The 9,693-nt window shown below is 47.5% G+C and overlaps 1 protein-coding gene across 6 annotated transcripts in view; it reads right to left on the bottom strand.

Moving 5' to 3' along the window:
• Znf827 (zinc finger protein 827) overlaps positions 1-9,693 on the bottom strand; it is a 174,250-nt gene that overhangs the window by 70,709 nt on the left and 93,848 nt on the right. The gene's annotated exons all lie outside the window — the stretch shown is intronic.

Below are 9,693 nucleotides of genomic sequence, written 5' to 3'. Positions count from 1 at the left end.
GGGTGTTCTGGGTGGGTGAGCTCTGGGTGGGTGTTCTGGGTGGGTGAGCTCTGGGTGGGTGTTCTGGGTGGGTGCTCAGAGAATCAGGGAGCAGAGCTAGTGAGATGACTCAGTGGGGAAAGGCGCTTGATTCCCAGGATCTGAGCTCAGTACATGGAAGCCACATGGTACAAGGTGAGAACTGACTTGTGGTCCTTTGACCTCTACATGTGTGCGCTGTGGTGCGAACATTCACACAGACAGGCATGCACACATGCATGCATTCACACACACAGACTCTCTCTTGTAATAAAAATTAAAAAGTTCTGTGGCATGACTCTCTGGCTTGGCTCTGTAGCACGGCTCCGTGGCACGGCTCTGTGGTAGAACATTAGCCTAAAGTACATGATGCCTCTGTGAGAAACAAACACAAGTATCAGAATGGTGGACAAGGGCTGGAGACTGAATCTTCCGCTGAGGTGGGGATTTGCTGACACATGATTTTCTTCTCGTTGCTTTGTTTTGAAATTCATCATCATCATCACAAATACAACAGTAACAACCAAACAATACAACCCAGGTTATCCACGGAACAGAATAATACCTAAATGACGGGAGAAAAGAAACACCCATGCATGCCTCATCACAGGAAGAACCTCCAAGATGAAATGAGAGTCAACAAATTAAAATGTCTTAACTCGAATATAGTAAATCTAAATCATTGGTTTAAAAAAAATCTTCAGGAGCTGGAGAGATGGCTCCGGGGTTAAGAGGGTATACCACTCTTCTGGGCAGTCTGAGTTTGGTTCCCAGCACCAAGCTCCGGCAACTCAACTCTAACTCAAGCTCTGTAACTCCAGATCCAGAGGATCCGATGCCCTGTGCAGGGAGCTACACACACACACACACACACACACACACACACAAACCACTTTAAAATTTACACTAAAAGTGTAGTGTCTGTCAGGTCTCAAACACTTATAATTTTCGCCTGCCCCTATCCACCTTCCTGTTGTCCAGCAGTTCCTGGCAGAATGAGATTGAATTTTACAAGGCAGCTTGGCCTGGAAAATGCGAATGTTTTCTTCGTGTCTTCATGCACAGGCACAGGCAAATGGAGGCCAGGAGCTGGCTTCCAGGATCTTCCTCCATTGCTCTCCACCAGGCTCTGACGCTCACAGTTCAGCTGACAGTGAGCTCCAGGGATCCACTTGTCTCCCCGACACTAGTGCTCTCAGAAGGGTGCTGGGGATCCAAGCTTAGGTCCTCACACAGGCATGCAGCATGCCAGGCCAGGCACGTTTCCTGCTCAGCTGCCTTCCCAGGCCAGGGCCTGAGTCCATTTATCTCAGCCGCGGTTCCAGCGTTAGTTACGTGTGGGGATGCTTGGTCTTCTAGTAACGGGGCTGATTAAGTAAAGTGTGACATAGGGAAATGCTTAATAATACTAGCAAATCTTAAAAGGAAAATACTGAGTTACACTGACTAACTCAAACATACTACAGAACATAGTCCTAGGTAAACTAAGATTATAAACTTTATATATGGCAAGGTCCTGTCTTTGGTAATTTTTGAGTACACAGAAATAAATTACACAAATATATCCATTGCCAATACAACCATCGCAATTTAGCAATGGGCTCTCTCAGTAGAAGCACTATCAATGATGATTACTTAAGTTTATATTCTATATAGTCCAAAAGTTATCTTGAAAAACTCACACAAAAACTATGCCATTTGATAACTTTTAAATCTTTTACTTTTTTTAAAAAAGGCCTTTCAAAGCATGGTTGTGGAATGACAGTTGTAAAAAGCCAAACCACAGAAACAGAAACAACCTGGCAACACTGTAACCTTCAGCACGGGTTTCCCAAGTGCAGACACTATGCAAGGGAGGGAGGCTGCAGGAGACAAACAAGCAAAACCCAAAACAGAAAACAGCAACAGCAACAACAAAACACGTGGGAGAAAAACTGTGTGCTTCCGGGAAAATAGCTCAGACACACACTGTGCGATGCTTCTTGTTTTCTTTGAAAGGAATAGCAGCATCTATTCTGGTCTTCCTAAAGGTGGGCCAACACACAGAACCTAACACCAAGGTTCAGGGCCCAGGTTCCTGTGGCCCGGCTTCAGCATTCATCCAAAGGGGGCCACGGAACGTCCCAGGGCAGGGTGCACAATGCAGGCCTTGTCAGGGCCACTGAAGCGAAGAGGCCAGATCAGGGCATCCCAAACCACCGTAGACCAACGAAGGGAACCTGGCACACCCGGACGCATGAAATGTCAACTCCTAGACGACCAGGTCTCCAGGGAGAATGCGACTTCTCACAGAAACTAGGACAAGGGGCTTTCTGTGAGAAGCCAGCAGGGGGGCTCTGCCCTCCTTGCAATGGTGCAAGGACCACTTGCATACAACACAGACGCCCTGTGGCCTGCCGTCACTCGAGAGCTAGTCCACTGTGACAAGTCAGCTTCTGCCTATTTGTTGGATTTCTAGGAACAGCTTTGGGGAAGTTCCAGAGAGAACCCCAGATAAGAGCGGGGTTGAGGTCAGCACCCACGCTACATCTGCCTTCAGTTCTGTTGCCACTGGCTGCCACTGTGCCTGCCACAGACAACGGTTATTTCCTCACTGAAACTTCAGCATTTACCTTCATCCCAGACACTCCAGAGTTAGACAAAAGACCAATGTCAGCCAGTAGGAGGAACTCACCCGGGCACGGTTTGAAGGGAAGGCACCAGCGGCCTCTTCAGACCCTGCCCCTTCAGAACCACACCGCCTGGGCAGCTCCCCGAGAGCCTTATCTCAACCCTGGTATCCCTGCCACAGATGAGAGAGGCCAGGCCAGAGGTCACATGCACAAGCCGAGGGAGGGGACAGCTTAGTGAGAGAGGAGGGCAGGTACAACGGGTAATAACGCACCAAGTATTTCAAGGGGTTCACGTGTCTATAATAAACTGTTTGCAAGAGTCAGTTTCAGTTTTTTTGAAAAATGAAAATTTAAAGATAACCTGAAGATGTATTTCCATGAAACGACTCTCAGTTCAACGTGCATGCCAAGGCGGCTAGCTGCAGGCCCTGCGTCCTGCTACGCCATGCACAAAAGCATCATGGTTAGCGGGTGACGGCATCAGAGACATCAAAACATCTATATATTCCTTGAGGCAATCTTCTGGAAGATGGCTGCATGTAGAGAAAGGATATCTTAAAATTTCATGCAGATAACCATGTGGCCCTGAAACAACCCTGGCTTCATTAAAAAATAAAAATAAATTATAGTCTCTTAATTGAATGGGGCTCCATGAAATTAATAATGATGTAATATTAAATGCACTGATGTTCTCTATGTATTCAGTTATAAAGTCACAAAACATGAGTGGTAAATAGAATATAAAAAGATTTAAAAAAATCACAAATTTCATTTGCTGTTTCCTGTTTCTTTTCTTAATTGCTTCCGTCTCACTCAGTATTCCAAAAGTAATTTTTCAATTTTTAAAGTAATAACACCATTATTCTCTTAGGTTTGCCAGAGATGTGAGAAGGGCAAATTACATGAACGGAGGGAGGCAGCATGTGACACCTTTTACCAATCTGTGCAATTTCTATTACTGAATCATAAATATTTAAGGACATACATCCAAGCCACCACGCAGGAAAATTCTATATTGGACACTATCAAGTGAATATGTCTTTTTAGTAAACAATGTTTTCTGCCATTATCTAGATCACAGAAAAATAGCCTGCATTTCAGATATGGAAAATTGGGCAAATTAAATGTTGGTCTGAATGGTACAATTCAGTCTGACTCTGAGTTTTTCACTTCTTGTGTTGTCATGGATAAGAGGAGGATGCATGCAAACACGTGGCGCTTTATGGAATAAAGTGTGCGTGCTGGCTTCTAGGCCTGCAATCTGACTCCCTCCCCCCATGGACACTGGATTATTAATGGGAACAGGTAATAAATGATAAGAGAGGGCGAGAGGGCTCTTGGCAGCCACTGTCCAAAGTTCATGGTGTTACACACACTGGATCCGTCCCTTCACCTGCCGGGAGCTATCTGATGCTCACTCGCTCGCTCACTCTGGGAATCCATCTCCCTGCTTCCACCCTACCCAGCATCTGGCTGGGGGATGAGCCATGGCAGAGGACTCGGGCCTCCTTTCCATTACTAAACTTTGGAATCTGGTTATAGAATTATGCCTCATGTATTTTCATCTGCCAAATGACCATAATGGCTGGTTATCTACTCCCTATAGAAACGGGGCATGTGCTGGGAAAGTAAATTTATAAAAATTAGGGTTTTATTAGACTCATCCTGGGTCTGTTCTACTCTCCTGATCCTGGCAAGAACTCTCTCCCTCGGCTGTGTGTCAGGAAGGTGGCATTAGGCACACCCAGGACCCGCTCTCAAAGGAGACCTCTAGAATCTTAAAGGTTAAACGTGTGAAAGGGTGGTGGCTTGAGAATTTACAGACTGCATTCAGTGCAGGTGCCCCTATAAGGGTGCAGACAAGGGCAGCGGGGCAGGGTCAAGGCAGAATCGCACGATCCAATCATCCCAGCTGCTAAGTAAATTGATTTTTCTGTCCCGTTATCTGGTACAGTCTGGTGGGTTATTTTCTGCCTTTTCTTTTGGGAAAGTTGTTCTAATTTACACAGCTGATTCTCAGGTCTTAGGATTTGAAAATAAGAAAGGGCATTCTCAAACCGGTTCCTGCTGGGGATGTGGCTCACTTGGACAGTGCCGGAATAGCACTTGCCTGAGGCCCTGGCTCCAAGAGCAGCACCATAACAAATAAAGCAGAAACAAAAGCAACCAAATCATTTCTGTAAATGAAAATCTCAAGGGGGCTGGGAGGTGGCTCAGTGGAGAGAGTGCTTTCTGCACAAGGAGTCTGAATTCCCGGAACCGACGTCAAACCTGCGTAAAACCTGGAGTCTGAATTCCTGGGACCGATGTAAAACCTGCGAACAGTCAGCCAAGCAGTTGGGAATGGCATAGGGGCGCACGCCTTCGCTCCCAGCACTCTGGAGGCAGCGACAGGGGGATCTCTGGGAGTTTAAGGCCTGGTCTACAGAGTAAGTTCCAGGACATCCAGAGCTATACAGTAAGACCCCATCTTTATAAAAATAAGACAGACAAAGAAAGAGCCGGGAACAGAAGCTGAAGCTAGAGACCAGTCGGAAACACTGTTTCAAAAGCTTAAAGTGGAGAGCAACAGATGAAGAAACATGATGGCGTACATACACAGGTGATCAAGCTTACACACATGTACACATATGTACATTACACACACATGTACACACACATGCATACAACATACATGCATTCTCATGCCTAGAACTTGTTTCAGAGTAATCTAGGGGAAGAGGTGACAGGGAAAAAACAGATAAAGTGACCCAGGTTGGGAACCGACAACATTCTAAACGGTGACTGGCCCCTCTCTCCATCTCCGTGTATCTGTGAAATTCTCTGTTACAGCGGTATAAAAAACAGATAAATGAACCCAGGAATTTGCTAGTGGCTAGCCTCAGCCTTTAGCTTCAGCTAAATCTCCTTTTACAAACTGTCAAGATATGCTGTCCCTTGTCATTTCCTGTTCTCCATATCGTATGTTTTATAACAGTGGTATGGGCGAGGGGCAGTGCTATAGCTGGACTGGAAACTCAGTGGGGACACGCAGCCCGAGGGCTTCTTTAGCATCCGATGTCAAGCACAGCACCTGGCCCTGGCCTCCCAGCAGAGCCGGTGGGAACGGCAAGCCGCAGTGCCTTTCACTGGGGGCTACTGTGCTTTCCCACAGGCCCTGTGGGCGTAAGGAACATAGAAATCAATAGTGATAGACAAATGGAGGGGTGCTATGGCCTTATGTAGGACAGGGAGGCAGCCAGTTACATGTCCTGTAACTCCCCAAACTCCAGGAGCAGGAGACAGCCCAAGTGCAGGAGCTTGGGGATTCATCGGCGTGAAAGAGGCAGGAAAAGGCCATGTGGCTGCACTGAACAGGCAGGCTGGCCCCCAGGGCTCCTCCATGATTAAACTACATATAACTCCTGAAGGTAGAAACTTCTAGAGTCCAGTGGTAAGCCACTGTTCCAAACAGTTAGCTTCTTCCAGGAAATAAACACTAGAGGAGGGATAACCGAGCCAAGTGGGGTGCCGCATCCCTACAATCCCAGTACCGGGAGGCTGAGGCAGGAGGGCTGAAAGTTCCAGGTCAAACCAAGCTACACAGTGAGACTGACTCAAAAAAGTAACTAAGTAAGCAAATATCCCAGTAAGTACTAAAACACAGATACATGAGAATGGAGCGTTTGTACAAATCTATTTGAGAGCTACTGCAAAACATCCCCTAAAATATACCCCCCCCCGACCTTGGGCATACAAAATTGGGGCCTTTGAAAGCGGTAGTGAGTCAGAAACCAGACAGCTGTCATCTCCTCTGTCCTTTGTGAGGGACAATCAGTTGGGCCAGCTTGACTCCACTTCAAGCCATGAGGTAAGGGGTGAAAAAGAAATCAATTTGTAGATTTGGCCAAGCTGTCTATAAGAATAAATAAAAATACACCCAGGGTTTTGTGGAATTATAAACCCTGGGTCTAATCCTGGCTTCTGAACACGTCTGGTTGGGGTTCCTAGGAAGCAACTTTTCCAATGCTTCAGGCGAATCTGAGTTAGGTTTTTCTTCCTTATAATAATCTCCCAGCAAGAGATGAAATTACGATTGATTCCTTTTTGCTGAATGCTTAAAAATAAAAATCTCCTCTAACTATAATTAAGCTTTGGTTCCGGCCAACACAGTTTATAGCAGAGGCATATTTCAGTCCCCTTCCCTCCTCCCAGAGCATGGGAAAAGCACAAGACAACATGGCCTCACACCTCTCTGTAATGTATTCTTTAAGTATTTAGCATATACTTACTCTTCAGGGTCTAGCAGCATCCCTGGAATGCTGCTGGGGGCCTGCCTAGCTCCTTCCTTCAGTACAATTAGTGAAAACCCCTCCCAGTGGGAGCCTCCATCAGGAAACATAGCTTTTAGGGTACAAAGATCTGGCGCCCACAATAGAGGCTGCATGGTCTCTGTAGCACCTCCTATTCCAGGGCCCCTAGGGGACTGGGCTAAAGGAGGCTCCCAGCCAAAGCCACAACCTCCATAGACTCTTCCCTGCCCCCACCCCTCCCATCCAAAAGCAGTTCCTCACTAAAGCCCCTCAAGAGAGCCCAGACTCACACTCCACTTTAGGAGCCCTAGCTATGACCTTCGAGGGTCCCGTGGAAGGAAAGCAGAATGAGCACGTGTCATTAGTTTGCTGTGGTTGGGTGACTATGGATCACGGCAACTCCATCTGAGGTTATGACCCTGGGACACAGCAGACAGACTTAGGACGCCACGGAGGCAGCAAACCAGCATTTGCATAAACTCAGATCTCCTGCGGGGGCATCCAAGGCCAGACACAAAACAGGCTTTCCACCCAGACAATCTGCGGACCATCTTCACAGGACCAGTTGTCCATCCCTGTCCCTTCAGAGACGGGCGGTCCGTCTTCCATTCTAGGATAAAGGTTCTTTCCCTAGTACTGTTAGCCTGGGATGAGGCAAACTGATTTTGTGTTCATTTCTCTTTGATATCCAATATTCTGAATTCCACTGAACTGAGTAGAAAAGAAAATCTTGGGATGAAATCCCAGAGAATTCTGTCTATACTTGATGGTGCAATGAGGTCGTTACAGCCTGAAAGAAAATTGTTCATTTATCTATCATTTGTTTCAAGGATTGAAAGAACAGGGCTGGGGAGATGCCTCAGTTTGTAAAGTACTTGCATTGAGGACCTGAATTCAGTCCTCCAGAACCCAACTTTAAAAAAAATACAGGTGGGTCCTGGGGCACACTTGACAGCCAGCCTAGCCTACTTGCTGAGATCTAAGCCATTGAGAGACTTTGTCTCAAAAGGCAAAGAACCTGAAGAAGTACTCCAAGGTTGTTCTGTGGCCTCACATACATGCACACATGTAAACCCACATAAACACACACGCACACACACACAAAGAATTAAAAATATAAAACCAGTCAACTGATCAATCAGAAAAAATGCAACTCTGCTTGCCCAGGTAAGCAAACTCCTGATTGAACCAGTTTCCTGACTGACTGTCCTCTAAACTCATCTGGCCCTGACTCCCCATGCAGCTCCTGTCTTGGGCTGTGTCAGAAGCAAGCTAAAGGTGGGGAATGGCCCTACACAGGGAAGAGCTGCTCTCTGCAGATGTGCTTGCTCCCCCTGATATACCTCACTTTTCTTTTTTAAAAGATTTATTTATTCTGTATACAGTGTTCTGTCTGCATGTGTGCCTACGGACCAGAAGAGGGCGCCAGATCTCATTACAGAGGGTTGTGAGCCACCGTGTGGTTGCTGGGAATTGAACTCCGGACCTCTGGAAGAGCAGCCATCTCTCCAGCCCCCACCTCACTCTTTATTGAGGGTGGGTCTCCGGGGCCCTGTGAGAGCACCCAGACTGACTGACGGCCGAAGGTGGGCCATCCACATTGCTGAGCAGAACCTCTGCCAGTGGGAACTGGTCTTGCCTACAGTGTAGTTCAGATCCACTTTCCCGCTTTTCTTTTTAAAGACGTGCTGTCACTTTGCTGTCTAAGATGCCTTAACTCTGAGGCTCAAGCAATTCTCCTGCCTTAGCCTCCAGCAGTAGGGATTACAAGATGCAACATGGTGCCCAGCTCTTAGAACTTTAAAAAAAAAATTCATTTGACTGCTTGTTTATGAGGTCAACATATCATGTGTGCGGAAGTCAGAGGAGAATTCTCTCTCTCCTCTGTGGGTCCCAGGGACAGAACTCGGGTGGTCGGGCTTGGCAGCAAGTGCCTCTGCCTGCTGCGCCATCTCACTCACCCTCCTGCGACTATACAGAAGCACTGTCTTCTGTCTGCTCTAAAATCCTTTCCCCCGGAAAGTGCTTCAAGTCAATAACGATGGGATAGCAGAGCCAGGGCGACGCAGAACCACCAGAAGAACCTTGGTCCTTCCCTAGCCTAAGCCTCCAAACTGCACCTCCCATTTCAACCCTCACCATGGAAGAGGCCTTGGGTTCAGAACTAAGTACCAAAAAGTAAGAAAATAAGTAAGCTGCTGCAAAGGTGATAAGAGCATCTACTTCATAAACTTATTGTAAGGAATAAAAACAATGACGTACGGAAAATCCCCCAGCCAGCCGACCTATCCCTTGTACATATCTAATAAACATTAAGGTTTGTCTCTCTCTTTATCCTAGAAGCTTGTCTTGTTGCAACAGCTGAGAATTCTGGGGAAAAATGTTGAGAAAGCTCTAACTCCTTTGAATCCACAAGGTTTGAAGAAGAGCATCCCATGCATGAGTGAAACAGGCCTGGGCACATGGGGCACAGTGGAGACACGGGGCTCAGGGGTGACATGGGGCTCAGGGGTGACACAGGGCTCAGGGGTGACACGGAGCACAGGGCTCAGGGGTGACACGGAGCACAGGGCTCAGGGGTGACCCAGGGCACCGAGGTGACCCAGCACACCGGCACAGGGGTGACACAGAACATGGCAAGCGGGCATAGGGGTGACCCAGCACACGGGCATAGGGGTGACCCAGCTCACGGGCACAGGGGTGACCCAGCACACGGACACAGGGGTGACACCGGGCACAGGGGTGACCCAGCACACGGACACAGGGGTGAC

Source organism: Microtus ochrogaster, chromosome 4 (genome assembly GCF_000317375.1).
Source record: "Microtus ochrogaster isolate Prairie Vole_2 chromosome 4, MicOch1.0, whole genome shotgun sequence".
In the NCBI taxonomy this organism is placed as follows: Eukaryota; Metazoa; Chordata; class Mammalia; order Rodentia; family Cricetidae; genus Microtus; species Microtus ochrogaster.
This window is presented reverse-complemented; position numbering and strand designations above follow the sequence as displayed.